Here is a 16,436-nt window from a genome sequence, read left to right as displayed (position 1 = left end):
TCTGTGTTTACAGACCGTACATTGCGGAAGTTGTGTGATATCCCGCACAGACCCAATCCTATAGTGAGGGGTGTCTGTGTTTACAGACCGTACACTGTTGAATGTGTGTGATATCCCACACTGACCCAATCCTGTTGTGAGGGGTTTTGGAGTTTAAAGGGACGATACACTACGGAACGTGTGTGACGTCTCACAATGACGCAATCCTGTAGTGAGGGGTGTCGGTGTTTAAAGACAGTACACAGTGGAAGGTGTGTAATGTCTCACACTGACCCAGTCCTGTTGTGAGGGGTGTCTGTGTTCACAGACAGTACACTGTGGATGGTGTGTGATATCCCACACTGACCCAATCCTGTAGTGAGGGGTGTCTTTGTTTACAAAGCGTACACTGTGGATGGTGTCTGATATCCCACACTGACCCAATCCTGTAGTGAGGGGTGTCTGTGTTTACAGACCGTACACTGTTGAAGGTGTGTGATATCCCACACAGACCCAATCCTGTTGTGAGGGGTTTCGGAGTTTAAAGGGACGATACACTACGGAACGTGTGTGACATCTCATAATGACCCAGTCCTGTTGTGAGGGGTGTCGGAGTATAAAGGGACTATACACTACGGAAAGTGTGTGACGTCTCACACTGACCCAGTCCTGTAGTGAGGGGTGTCTGTGTTTACAGACAGTACACTGTGGATCGTGTGTGATATCCCACACTGACCCAATTCTGTAGTGAGGGGTGTCTGTATTTACAGACCGTACACTGCGGAAGTTGTGTGATATCCCGCACTGACCCAATCCTATAGTGAGGGGTGTCTGTGTTTACAGAGCGTACACTGTTGAATGTGTGTGATATCCCACAGTGACCCAATCCTGTTGTGAGGGGTTTTGGAGTTTAAAGGGACGATACACTACGGAACGTGTGTGACGTCTCACAATGACGCAATCCTGTAGTGAGGGGTGTCGGTGTTTAAAGACCGTACAAAGTGGAAGGTGTGTAATGTCTCACACTGACGCAGTCCTGTTGTGAGGGGTGTCTGTGTTTACAGACAGTACACTGTGGATGGTGTGTGATATCCCACACTGACCCAATCCTGTAGTGAGGGGTGTCTTTGTTTACAAAGCGTACACTGTGCATGGTGTGTGATATCCCACACTGACCCAGTCTTGTTCTGAGGCGTGTCAGTGTTTACAGGGACTATACACTTTGGAAGGTGTGTGACGTCCCACACTGACGCAGTCCTGTAGTGACCGGTGTCGGAGTTTACAGACCGTACACTGTGGAAGGTGTGTGACGTCCCACACTGACCCAGTCCTGTTGTGAGGGGTGTCGGAGTTTAAAGGGTCCATACACTACGGAAAGTGTGTGACGTCTCACACTGACCCAATCCTGTAGTGAGGGGTGTCTGTGTTTACAGACAGTACACTGTGGATGGTGTGTGATATCCCACACTGACCCAATCCTGTAGTGAGGGGTGTCTGTGTTTACAGACCGTACACTGTGGATGGTGTGTGATATCCCACACTGACCCAATCCTGTAGTGAGGGGTGTCTGTGTTTACAGACCGTACACTGTGGAAGGTATGTCATATCCCACACTGACCGAATCCTGTTGTGAGGGGTGTCGGAGTTTAAAGGGACGATACACTACAGAACGTGTGTGATGTCTCACACTGACCCAATCCTGTAGTGAGGGGTGTCTGTTTACAGACAGTACACTGTGGATGGTGTGTGATATCCCACACTGACCCAATCCTGTAGTGAGGGGTGTCTGTGTTTACAGACCGTACACTGTGGAAGGTATGTCATATCCCACACTGACCCAATCCTGTAGTGAGGGGTGTCTGTGTTTACAGACCGTACACAGTGGAAGGTGTGTGATATCCCACACTGACCCAATCCTGTTGTGAGGGTTGTCGGAGTTTAAAGGGACGATACACTACCGAACGTGTGCGACATCTGACACTTACCCAATCCTGTAGTGAGGGGTGTCTGTGTTTACAGACAGTACACTGTGGATGGTGTGTGATATCCCACACTGACCCAATCCTGTAGTGAGGGTTGTCTGGGTTTACAGACCGTACACTGTGGAAGGTGTGTGATATCCCACACTGAGCCAATCCTGTAGTGAGGGGTGTCTGGGTTTACAGACCGCACACTGTGGAAGGTGTGTGATATCCCACACTGACCCAATACTGCTGTGAGGGGTGACGGAGTTTAAAGGGACGATACATTACGGAACGTGTGTGACGTCTCACACTGACCCAAACCTTTAGTGAGGGTTGTCGGTGTTTACCGACTGTACACTGTGTATGGTGTGCAATGTCTCACACTGACCCAGTCCTGTTCTGAGGGGTGTCAGTGTTTACAGGGACTATACACTTTAGAAGTTGTGTGACGTCCCACACTGACGCAGTCCTGTAGTGACCGGTGTCGGAGTTTACAGACCGTACACTGTGGAAGGTGTGTAATGTCTCACACTGACCCAATCCTGTAGTGAGGGGTGTCTGGGTTTACAGACCGTACACTGTGGAAGGTGTGTCATATCCCACACTGACCCAATCCTGTAGTGAGGGGTGTCTGTGTTTACAGACCATACACTGTGGAAGGTGTGTCATATCCCACACTGACCCAATCCTGCTGTGAGTGGTGTCGGAGTTTAAAGGGACGATACACTACGGAACGTGTGTGATGTCTCACACTGACTCAAACCTTTAGTGAGCGTTGTCAGTGATTACAGGGACTATACACTGTGGAAGGTGTGTGACGTCTCACACTGACGCAGTCCTGTAGTGAGGGGTGTCTGTGTTTACAGACCGTACACTGTTGAAAGTGTGTGATATCCCACACTGACCCAATCCTGTTGTGAGGGGTTTCGGAGTTTAAAGGGACGATACACTACGGAACGCGTGTGACGTCTCACAATGACGCAATCCTGTAGTGAGGGGTGTTGGTGTTTACAGACCGTACACAGTGGAAGGTGTGTAATGTCTCACACTGACCCAGTCCTGTTGTGAGGGGTGTCTGTGTATACAGACTGTACACTGTGGATGGTGTGTGATATCCCACACTGACCCAATCCTGTAGTGAGGGGTGTTTTTGTTTACAGGGACTATACACTTTGGAAGGTGTGTGACGTCCCACACTGACGCAGTCCTGTAGTGACCGGTGTCGGAGTTTACAGACCGTACACTGTGGAAGGTGTGTGACGTCCCACACTGACCCAGTCCTGTTGTGAGGGGTGTCGGAGTTTAAAGGGTCCATACACTACGGAAAGTGTGTGACGTCTCACACTGATCTAATCCTGTAGTGAGGGGTGTCTGTGTTTACAGACAGTACACTGTGGATGGTGTGTGATATCCCACACTGACCCAATCCTGTAGTGAGGGGTGGCTGTGTTTACAGACCGTACACTGTGGATGGTGTGCGATATCCCACACTGACCCAATCCTGTTGTGAGTGGTGTCGGAGTTTAAAGGGACGATACACTACGGAACGTGTGTGATGTCTCACACTGACCCAACCCTGTAGTGAGCGTTGTCAGTGCTTACAGACCGTTCACTGTGGAAGGTGTGTGATATCCCACACTGACCCAATCCTGTTGTGAGGGGTTTCGGAGTTTAATGGGACGATACACTACGGAACGTGTGTGACGTCTCAGAATGACGCAATCCTGTAGTGAGGGGTGTCAGTGATTACAGGGACTATACACTGTGGAAGGTGTGTGACGTCTCACACTGACGCAGTCCTGTAGTGAGGGGTGTCTGTGTTTACAGACCGTACACTGTTGAATGTGTGTGATATCCCACACTGACCCAATCCTGTTGTGAGGGTTTTCGGAGTTTAAAGGGACGATACACTACGGAACGCGTGTGACGTCTCACAATGACGCAATCCTGTAGTGAGGGGTGTTGGTGTTTACAGACCGTACACAGTGGAAGGTGTGTAATGTCTCACACTGACCCAGTCCTGTTGTGAGGGGTGTCTGTGTTTACAGACTGTACACTGTGGATGGTGTCTGATATCCCACACTGACCCAATCCTGTAGTGAGGGGAGTCTGTGTTTACAGACAGTGCACTGTGGAAGGTGTGTGATATCCCACACGGAACCAATCCTGTTGTGAGGGGTGTCGGAGTTTAAAGGGACGATACACTACGGAACGTCTGTGATGTCTCACACTGACCCAATCCTGTTGTGAGGAGTGTCGGAGTTTAAACGGACGATACACTACCGAACGTGTGCAACGTCTGACACTGACCCAATCCTGTAGTAAGGGGTGTCTGTGTTTACAGACAGTACACTGTGGATGGTGTGTGATATCCCACACTGACCCAATCCTGTAGTGAGGGGTGTCTGGGTTTACAGACCGTACACTGTGGAAGGTGTGTGATATCCCACACTGACCCAATCCTGTAGTGAGGGGTGTCTTTGTTTACAGACCGTACACTGTGGAAGGTATGTGATATCCCACACTGAACCAATCCTGTTGGGAGGGGTGTCGGAGTTTAAAGGGACGATACACTACGGAACGTGTGTGACGTCTCACACTGACCCAAACCTTTAGTGAGGGGTGTCGGTGTTTACAGAGTGTACACTGTGGAAGGTGTGTAATGTCTCACACTGACCCAGTCCTGTTCAGAGGGGTGTCAGTGTTTACAGGGACTATACACTTTAGAAGTTGTGGGACGTCCCCCACAGACGCAGTCCTGTAGTGACCGGTGTCGGAGTTTACAGACCGTACACTGTGGAAGGTGTGTAATGTCTCACACTGACCCAATCCTGTTCTGAGGGGTGTCAGTGCTTACAGGGACTATACACTTTGGAAGGTGTGTGACTTCCCACACTGATCCAGTCTTGTTGTGAGGGGTGTCGGAGTTTAAAGGGTCCATACACTACTGAAAGTGTGTGACGTCTCACACTGATCTAATCCTGTAGTGAGGGGTGACTGTGTTTACAGACCGTACACTGCGGAAGGTGTGTGATATCCCACACTGACCCAATCCTGTAGTGAGGGGAGTCTGTGTTTACAGACCGTACACTATGGAAGGTGTGTGACGTCCCACACTGACCCAATCCTGTAGTGAGGGGTGTCTGTGTTTACAGACCGTACACTATTGATGGTGTGTGATATCCAACACTGACCCAATCCTGTTGTGAGGGGTGTCTGAGTTTAATGGGACGATACACTACGGATCGTGTTTGACGTCTCACACTGACACAATCGTGTAGTGAGCGGTGTCGGTGTTTACAGAGCGTACACTGTGGAAGGTGTGTAACGTCTCACACTGACCCAGTCCTGTAGTGATGGGTGTCTGTGTTTACAGACCGTACACTGCGGAAGGTGTGTGATATCCCACACTGACCCAATCCTGTAGTGAGGGGTGTCAGTGATTACAGGGACTATACACTGTGGAAGGTGTGTGACGTCTCACACTGACGCAGTCCTGTAGTGAGGGGTGTCTGTGTTTACAGACCGTACACTGTTGAATGTGTGTGATATCCCACACTGACCCAATCCTGTTGTGAGGGTTTTCGGAGTTTAAAGGGACGATACACTACGGAACGCGTGTGACGTCTCACAATGACGCAATCCTGTAGTGAGGGGTGTTGGTGTTTACAGACCGTACACAGTGGAAGGTGTGTAATGTCTCACACTGACCCAGTCCTGTTGTGAGGGGTGTCTGTGTTTACAGACTGTACACTGTGGATGGTGTCTGATATCCCACACTGACCCAATCCTGTAGTGAGGGGAGTCTGTGTTTACAGACAGTGCACTGTGGAAGGTGTGTGATATCCCACACGGAACCAATCCTGTTGTGAGGGGTGTCGGAGTTTAAAGGGACGATACACTACGGAACGTCTGTGATGTCTCACACTGACCCAATCCTGTTGTGAGGAGTGTCGGAGTTTAAACGGACGATACACTACCGAACGTGTGCAACGTCTGACACTGACCCAATCCTGTAGTAAGGGGTGTCTGTGTTTACAGACAGTACACTGTGGATGGTGTGTGATATCCCACACTGACCCAATCCTGTAGTGAGGGGTGTCTGGGTTTACAGACCGTACACTGTGGAAGGTGTGTGATATCCCACACTGACCCAATCCTGTAGTGAGGGGTGTCTTTGTTTACAGACCGTACACTGTGGAAGGTCTGTGATATCCCACACTGAACCAATCCTGTTGGGAGGGGTGTCGGAGTTTAAAGGGACGATACACTACGGAACGTGTGTGACGTCTCACACTGACCCAAACCTTTAGTGAGGGGTGTCGGTGTTTACAGAGTGTACACTGTGGAAGGTGTGTAATGTCTCACACTGACCCAGTCCTGTTCAGAGGGGTGTCAGTGTTTACAGGGACTATACACTTTAGAAGTTGTGGGACGTCCCACACAGACGCAGTCCTGTAGTGACCGGTGTCGGAGTTTACAGACCGTACACTGTGGAAGGTGTGTAATGTCTCACACTGACCCAATCCTGTTCTGAGGGGTGTCAGTGCTTACAGGGACTATACACTTTGGAAGGTGTGTGACTTCCCACACTGATCCAGTCTTGTTGTGAGGGGTGTCGGAGTTTAAAGGGTCCATACACTACTGAAAGTGTGTGACGTCTCACACTGATCTAATCCTGTAGTGAGGGGTGACTGTGTTTACAGACCGTACACTGCGGAAGGTGTGTGATATCCCACACTGACCCAATCCTGTAGTGAGGGGAGTCTGTGTTTACAGACCGTACACTATGGAAGGTGTGTGACGTCCCACACTGACCCAATCCTGTAGTGAGGGGTGTCTGTGTTTACAGACCGTACACTATTGATGGTGTGTGATATCCAACACTGACCCAATCCTGTTGTGAGGGGTGTCTGAGTTTAATGGGACGATACACTACGGATCGTGTTTGACGTCTCACACTGACACAATCGTGTAGTGAGCGGTGTCGGTGTTTACAGAGCGTACACTGTGGAAGGTGTGTAACGTCTCACACTGACCCAGTCCTGTAGTGATGGGTGTCTGTGTTTACAGACCGTACACTGCGGAAGGTGTGTGATATCCCGCACTGACCCAATCCTATAGTGAGGGGTGTCTGTGTTTACAGACCGTACACTGTTGAAGGTGTGTGATATCCCACACTGACCCAATCCCGTTGTGAGGGGTTTCGGAGTTTAAAGGGACGATACACTACGGAACGTGTGTGACATCTCACAATGACCCAGTCCTGTTGTGAGGGGTGTCGGAGTTTAAAGGGACTATACACTACGGAAAGTGTGTGACGTCTCACACTGATCTAATACTGTAGTGACGGGTGTCGGTGTTTACAGAAAGTACACTGTGGATAGTGTGTGATATCCCACACTGAGCCAATCCTGTAGTGAGGGGTGTCTGTGTTTACAGACCGTGAACTGTGGAAGGTGTGTGATATCCCACACTGACCCAATCTTGTTCTGAGGGGTGTCGGAGTTTACAGACCGTGCACTGTGGAAGGTGTCTGATATCCCACACTGACCCAATCCTGTTGTGAGGGGTGTCGGAGTTTAAAGGGACGATACACTACGGAACGTGCGTGACGTCTCACACTGACCCAAACCTTTAGTGAGGGGTGTCGGTGTTTACAGACTGTACACTGTTGAAGGTGTGTAATGTCTCACACTGACCCAGTCCTGTTCTGAGGGTTGTCAGTGTTTTCAGGGACTATACACTTTAGAAGGTGTGGGACGTCCCACACAGACGCAGTACTGTAGTGACCGGTGTCGGAGTTTACAGACCGTACACTGTGGAAGGTGCGTAATGTCTCACACTGACCCAGTCCTGTTCTGAGGGGTGTCAGTGCTTACAGGGACTATACACTTTAGAAGGTGTGTGACGTCCCACACTGACCCAGTCCTGTTGTGAGGGGTGTCGGAGTTTAAAGGGTCCATACACTACGGAAAGTGTGTGACGTCTCACACTGATCTAATCCTGTAGTGAGGGGTGTCTGTGTTTACAGACAGTACACTGTGGATGGTGTGTGATATCCCACACTGACCCAATCCTGTAGTGAGGGGTGTCTGTGTTTACAGACCATACACTGTGGAAGGTGTGTCATATCCCACACTGACCCAATCCTGTTGTGAGTGGTGTCGGAGTTTAAAGGGACGATACACTACGGAACGTGTGTGATGTCTCACACTGACCCAACCCTGTAGTGAGCGTTGTCAGTGATTACAGGGACTATACACTGTGGAAGGTGTGTGACGTCTCACACTGACGCAGTCCTGTAGTGAGGGGTGTCTGTGTTTACAGACCGTACACTGTTGAAAGTGTGTGATATCCCACACTGACCCAATCCTGTTGTGAGGGGTTTCGGAGTTTAAAGGGACGATACACTACGGAACGCGTGTGACGTCTCACAATGACGCAATCCTGTAGTGAGGGGTGTTGGTGTTTACAGACCGTACACAGTGGAAGGTGTGTAATGTCTCACACTGACCCAGTCCTGTTGTGAGGGGTGTCTGTGTTTACAGACTGTACACTGTGGATGGTGTGTGATATCCCACACTGACCCAATCCTGTAGTGAGGGGTGTTTTTGTTTACAGGGACTATACACTTTGGAAGGTGTGTGACGTCCCACACTGACGCAGTCCTGTAGTGACCGGTGTCGGAGTTTACAGACCGTACACTGTGGAAGGTGTGTGACGTCCCACACTGACCCAGTCCTGTTGTGAGGGGTGTCGGAGTTTAAAGGGTCCATACACTACGGAAAGTGTGTGACGTCTCACACTGATCTAATTCTGTAGTGAGGGGTGTCTGTGTTTACAGACAGTACACTGTGGATGGTGTGTGATATCCCACACTGACCCAATCCTGTAGTGAGGGGTGGCTGTGTTTACAGACCGTACACTGTGGATGGTGTGCGATATCCCACACTGACCCAATCCTGTTGTGAGTGGTGTCGGAGTTTAAAGGGACGATACACTACGGAACGTGTGTGATGTCTCACACTGACCCAACCCTGTAGTGAGCGTTGTCAGTGCTTACAGACCGTTCACTGTGGAAGGTGTGTGATATCCCACACTGACCCAATCCTGTTGTGAGGGGTTTCGGAGTTTAATGGGACGATACACTACGGAACGTGTGTGACGTCTCAGAATGACGCAATCCTGTAGTGAGGGGTGTCAGTGATTACAGGGACTATACACTGTGGAAGGTGTGTGACGTCTCACACTGACGCAGTCCTGTAGTGAGGGGTGTCTGTGTTTACAGACCGTACACTGTTGAATGTGTGTGATATCCCACACTGACCCAATCCTGTTGTGAGGGTTTTCGGAGTTTAAAGGGACGATACACTACGGAACGCGTGTGACGTCTCACAATGACGCAATCCTGTAGTGAGGGGTGTTGGTGTTTACAGACCGTACACAGTGGAAGGTGTGTAATGTCTCACACTGACCCAGTCCTGTTGTGAGGGGTGTCTGTGTTTACAGACTGTACACTGTGGATGGTGTCTGATATCCCACACTGACCCAATCCTGTAGTGAGGGGAGTCTGTGTTTACAGACAGTGCACTGTGGAAGGTGTGTGATATCCCACACGGAACCAATCCTGTTGTGAGGGGTGTCGGAGTTTAAAGGGACGATACACTACGGAACGTCTGTGATGTCTCACACTGACCCAATCCTGTTGTGAGGAGTGTCGGAGTTTAAACGGACGATACACTACCGAACGTGTGCAACGTCTGACACTGACCCAATCCTGTAGTAAGGGGTGTCTGTGTTTACAGACAGTACACTGTGGATGGTGTGTGATATCCCACACTGACCCAATCCTGTAGTGAGGGGTGTCTGGGTTTACAGACCGTACACTGTGGAAGGTGTGTGATATCCCACACTGACCCAATCCTGTAGTGAGGGGTGTCTTTGTTTACAGACCGTACACTGTGGAAGGTATGTGATATCCCACACTGAACCAATCCTGTTGGGAGGGGTGTCGGAGTTTAAAGGGACGATACACTACGGAACGTGTGTGACGTCTCACACTGACCCAAACCTTTAGTGAGGGGTGTCGGTGTTTACAGACTGTACACTGTGGAAGGTGTGTAATGTCTCACACTGACCCAGTCCTGTTCAGAGGGGTGTCAGTGTTTACAGGGACTATACACTTTAGAAGTTGTGGGACGTCCCACACAGACGCAGTCCTGTAGTGACCGGTGTCGGAGTTTACAGACCGTACACTGTGGAAGGTGTGTAATGTCTCACACTGACCCAATCCTGTTCTGAGGGGTGTCAGTGCTTACAGGGACTATACACTTTGGAAGGTGTGTGACTTCCCACACTGATCCAGTCTTGTTGTGAGGGGTGTCGGAGTTTAAAGGGTCCATACACTACTGAAAGTGTGTGACGTCTCACACTGATCTAATCCTGTAGTGAGGGGTGACTGTGTTTACAGACCGTACACTGCGGAAGGTGTGTGATATCCCACACTGACCCAATCCTGTAGTGAGGGGAGTCTGTGTTTACAGACCGTACACTATGGAAGGTGTGTGACGTCCCACACTGACCCAATCCTGTAGTGAGGGGTGTCTGTGTTTACAGACCGTACACTATTGATGGTGTGTGATATCCAACACTGACCCAATCCTGTTGTGAGGGGTGTCTGAGTTTAATGGGACGATACACTACGGATCGTGTTTGACGTCTCACACTGACACAATCGTGTAGTGAGCGGTGTCGGTGTTTACAGAGCGTACACTGTGGAAGGTGTGTAACGTCTCACACTGACCCAGTCCTGTAGTGATGGGTGTCTGTGTTTACAGACCGTACACTGCGGAAGGTGTGTGATATCCCGCACTGACCCAATCCTATAGTGAGGGGTGTCTGTGTTTACAGACCGTACACTGTTGAAGGTGTGTGATATCCCACACTGACCCAATCCCGTTGTGAGGGGTTTCGGAGTTTAAAGGGACGATACACTACGGAACGTGTGTGACATCTCACAATGACCCAGTCCTGTTGTGAGGGGTGTCGGAGTTTAAAGGGACTATACACTACGGAAAGTGTGTGACGTCTCACACTGATCTAATACTGTAGTGACGGGTGTCGGTGTTTACAGAAAGTACACTGTGGATAGTGTGTGATATCCCACACTGAGCCAATCCTGTAGTGAGGGGTGTCTGTGTTTACAGACCGTGAACTGTGGAAGGTGTGTGATATCCCACACTGACCCAATCCTGTTCTGAGGGGTGTCGGAGTTTACAGACCGTGCACTGTGGAAGGTGTCTGATATCCCACACTGACCCAATCCTGTTGTGAGGGGTGTCGGAGTTTAAAGAGACGATACACTACGGAACGTGCGTGACGTCTCACACTGACCCAAACCTTTAGTGAGGGGTGTCGGTGTTTACAGACTGTACACTGTTGAAGGTGTGTAATGTCTCACACTGACCCAGTCCTGTTCTGAGGGTTGTCAGTGTTTTCAGGGACTATACACTTTAGAAGGTGTGGGACGTCCCACACAGACGCAGTACTGTAGTGACCGGTGTCGGAGTTTACAGACCGTACACTGTGGAAGGTGCGTAATGTCTCACACTGACCCAGTCCTGTTCTGAGGGGTGTCAGTGCTTACAGGGACTATACACTTTAGAAGGTGTGTAACGTCCCACACTGACCCAGTCCTGTTGTCAGGGGTGTCGGAGTTTAAAGGGTCCATACACTACGGAAAGTGTGTGACGTCTCACACTGATCTAATCCTGTAGTGAGGGGTGTCTGTGTTTACAGACAGTACACTGTGGATGGTGTGTGATATCCCACACTGACCCAATCCTGTAGTGAGGGGTGTCTGTGTTTACAGACCATACACTGTGGAAGGTGTGTCATATCCCACACTGACCCAATCCTGTTGTGAGTGGTGTCGGAGTTTAAAGGGACGATACACTACGGAAAGTGTGTGATGTCTCACACTGACCCAACCCTGTAGTGAGCGTTGTCAGTGCTTAGAAACCGTTCACTGTGGAAGGTGTGTGATATCCCACACTGACCCAATCCTGTTGTGAGGGGTTTCAGAGTTTAATGGGACGATACACTACGGAACGTGTGTGACGTCTCAAAATGACGCAATCCTGTAGTGAGGGGTGTCAGTGATTGCAGGGACTATACACTGTGGAAGGTGTGTGACGTCTCACACTGACGCAGTCCTGTAGTGAGGGGTGTCTGTGTTTACAGACCGTACACTGTTGAATGTGTGTGATATCCCACACTGACCCAATCCTGTTGTGAGGGGTTTCGGAGTTTAAAGGGACGATACACTACGGAACGCGTGTGACGTCTCACAATGACGCAATCCTGTAGTGAGGGGTGTTGGTGTTTACAGACCGTACACAGTGGAAGGTGTGTAATGTCTTACACTGACCCAATCCTGTTGTGAGGGGTGTCTGTGTTTACAGCCTGTACACTGTGGATGGTGTCTGATATCCCACACTGACCCAATCCTGTAGTGAGGGGAGTCTGTGTTTACAGACTGTACACTTTTGAAGGTGTGTAATGTCTCACACTGACCCAGTCCTGTTCTGAGGGTTGTCAGTGTTTACAGGGACTATACACTTTAGAAGGTGTGGGACGTCCCACACAGACGCAGTACTGTAGTGACCGGTGTCGGAGTTTATAGACCGTACACTGTGGAAGGTGTGTAATGTCTCACACTGACCCAGTCCTGTTCTGAGGGGTGTCAGTGCTTACAGGGACTATACACTTTAGAAGGTGTGTGACGTCCCACACTGACCCAGTCCTGTTGTGAGGGGTGTCGGAGTTTAAAGGGACGATACACTACGGAACGTCTGTGATGTCTCACACTGACCCAATCCTGTTGTGAGTAGTGTCGGAGTTTAAACGGACGATACACTACCGAACTTGTGCAACGTCTGACACTGAACAATCCTGTAGTGAGGGGTGTCTGTGTTTACAGACAGTACACTGTGGATGGTGTGTGATATCCCACACTGACCCAATCCTGTAGTGAGGGGTGTCTGGGTTTACAGACCGTACACTGTGGAAGGTGTGTGATATCCCACACTGACCCAATCCTGTAGTGAGGGGTGTCTTTGTTTACAGACCGTACACTGTGGAAGGTATGTGATATCCCACACTGAACCAATCCTGTTTGGAGGGGTGTCGGAGTTTAAAGGGACGATACACTTCGGAACGTGTGTGACGTCTCACACTGACCCAAACCTTTAGTGAGGGGTGTCGGTGTTTACAGACTGTACACTGTGGAAGGTGTGTAATGTCTCACACTGACCCAGTCCTGTTCTGAGGGGTGTCTGTGTTTACAGGGACTATACACTTTAGAAGGTGTGGGACGTCCCACACAGACGCAGTACTGTAGTGACCGGTGTCGGAGTTTACAGACCGTACACTGTGGAAGGTGTGTAATGTCTCACACTGACCCAGTCCTGTTCTGAGGGGTGTCAGTGTTTACAGGGACTATACACTTTAGAAGGTGTGTGACGTCCCACACTGACCCAGTCCTGTTGTGAGGGGTGTTGGAGTTTCAAGGGTCCATACACTACGGAAAGTGTGTGACGTCTCACACTGATCTAATCCTGTAGTGAGGGGTGTCTGTGTTTACAGACAGTACACTGTGGATGGTGTGTGATATCCCACACTGACCCAATGCTGTAGTGAGGGGTGGCTGTGTTTACAGACCGTACACTGTGGAAGGTATGTCATATCCCACACTGACCCAATCCTGTTGTGAGTTGTGTCGGAGTTTAAAGGGACGATACACTACGGAACGTGTGTGATGTCTCACACTGACCCAACCCTGTAGTGAGCGTTGTCAGTGCTTACAGACCGTTCACTGTGGAAGGTGTGTGATATCCCACACTGACCCAATCCTGTTGTGAGGGGTTTCGGAGTTTAATGGGACGATACACTACGGAACGTGTGTGACGTCTCAAAATGACGCAATCCTGTAGTGAGTGGTGTCAGTGATTACAGGGACTATACACTGTGGAAGGTGTGTGACGTCTCACACTGACGCAGTCCTGTAGTGAGGGGTGTCTGTGTTTACAGACCGTACACTGTTGAATGTGTGTGATATCCCACACTGACCGAATCCTGTTGTGAGGGGTTTCGGAGTTTAAAGGGACGATACACTACGGAACGCGTGTGACGTCTTACAATGACACAATCCTGTAGTGAGGGGTGTTGGTGTTTACAGACCGTACACAGTGGAAGGTGTGTAATGTCTCACACGGACCCAGTCCTGTTGTGAGGGGTGTCTGTGTTTACAGACTGTACACTGTGGATGGTGTCTGATATCCCACACTGACCCAATCCTGTAGTGAGGGGAGTCTGTGTTTACAGACTGTGCACTGTGGAAGGTGTGTGATATCCCACACTGACCCAATCCTGTTGTGAGGGGTTTCGGAGTTTAATGGGACGATACACTACGGAACGTGTGTGACGTCTCAAAATGACGCAATCCTGTAGTGAGTGGTGTCAGTGATTACAGGGACTATACACTGTGGAAGGTGTGTGACGTCTCACACTGACGCCGTCCTGTAGTGAGGGGTGTCTGTGTTTACAGACCATACACTGTTGAATGTGTGTGATATCCCACACTGACCGAATCCTGTTGTGAGGGGTTTCGGAGTTTAAAGGGACGATACACTACGGAACGCGTGTGATGTCTCACAATGACGCAATCCTGTAGTGAGGGGTGTTGGTGTTTTCAGACCGTACACAGTGGAAGGTGTGTAATGTCTCACACGGACCCAGTCCTGTTGTGAGGGGTGTCTGTGTTTACAGACCGTACACTGTGGATGGTGTGCGATATCCCACACTGACCCAATCCTGTTGTGAGTGGTGTCGGAGTTTAAAGGGACGATACACTACGGAACGTGTGTGACGTCTCAGAATGACGCAATCCTGTAGTGAGGGGTGTCAGTGATTACAGGGACTATACACTGTGGAAGGTGTGTGACGTCTCACACTGACGCAGTCCTGTAGTGAGGGGTGTCTGTGTTTACAGACCGTACACTGTTGAATGTGTGTGATATCCCACACTGACCCAATCCTGTTGTGAGGGGTTTCGGAGTTTAAAGGGACGATACACTACGGAACGCGTCTGACGTCTCACAATGACGCAATCCTGAAGTGAGGGGTGTTGGTGTTTACAGACCGTACACAGTGGAAGGTGTGTAATGTCTCACACTGACCCAGTCCTGTTGTGAGGGGTGTCTGTGTTTACAGACTGTACACTGTGGATGGTGTCTGATATCCCACACTGACCCAATCCTGTAGTGAGGGGAGTCTGTGTTTACAGACAGTGCACTGTGGAAGGTGTGTGATATCCCACACGGAACCAATCCTGTTGTGAGGGGTATCGGAGTTTAAAGGGACGATACACTACGGAACGTCTGTGATGTCTCACACTGACCCAATCCTGTTGTGAGGAGTGTCGGAGTTTAAACGGACGATACACTACCGAACGTGTGCAACGTTTGACACTGACCCAATCCTGTAGTGAGGGGTGTCTGTGTTTACAGACAGTACACTGTGGATGGTGTGTGATATCCCACACTGACCCAATCCTGTAGTGAGGGGTGTCTGGGTTTACAGACCGTACACTGTGGAAGGTGTGTGATATCCCACACTGACCCAATCCTGTAGTGAGGGGTGTCTTTGTTTACAGACCGTACACTGTGGAAGGTATGTGATATCCCACACTGAACCAATCCTGTTGGGAGGGGTGTCGGAGTTTAAAGGGACGATACACTACGGAACGTGTGTGACGTCTCACACTGACCCAAACCTTTAGTGTGGGGTGTCGGTGTTTACAGGGACTATACACTTTAGAAGGTGTGGGACGTCCCACACAGACGCAGTCCTGTAGTGACCGGTGTCGGAGTTTACAGACCGTACACTGTGGAAGGTGTGTAATGTCTCACACTGACCCAATCCTGTTCTGAGGGGTGTCAGTGCTTACAGGGACTATACACTTTGGAAGGTGTGTGACTTCCCACACTGATCCAGTCTTGTTGTGAGGGGTGTCGGAGTTTAAAGGGTCCATACACTACTGAAAGTGTGTGACGTCTCACACTGATCTAATCCTGTAGTGAGGGGTGACTGTGTTTACAGACCGTACACTGCGGAAGGTGTGTGATATCCCACACTGACCCAATCCTGTAGTGAGGGGAGTCTGTGTTTACAGACCGTACACTATGGAAGGTGTGTGACGTCCCACACTGACCCAATCCTGTAGTGAGGGGTGTCTGTGTTTACAGACCGTACACTATTGATGGTGTGTGATATCCAACACTGACCCAATCCTGTTGTGTGGGGTGTCTGAGTTTAATGGGACGATACACTACGGATCGTGTTTGACGTCTCACACTGACACAATCGTGTAGTGAGGGGTGTCGGTGTTTACAGAGCGTACACTGTGGAAGGTCTGTAACGTCTCACACT

The sequence above is a fragment of the Hemitrygon akajei genome, chromosome 4 (assembly GCF_048418815.1).
Source record: "Hemitrygon akajei chromosome 4, sHemAka1.3, whole genome shotgun sequence".
NCBI classification, from domain to species: Eukaryota; Metazoa; Chordata; class Chondrichthyes; order Myliobatiformes; family Dasyatidae; genus Hemitrygon; species Hemitrygon akajei.
The sequence above is the reverse complement of the archived record's forward strand: the minus strand, read 5'-3'. Positions refer to the sequence as shown.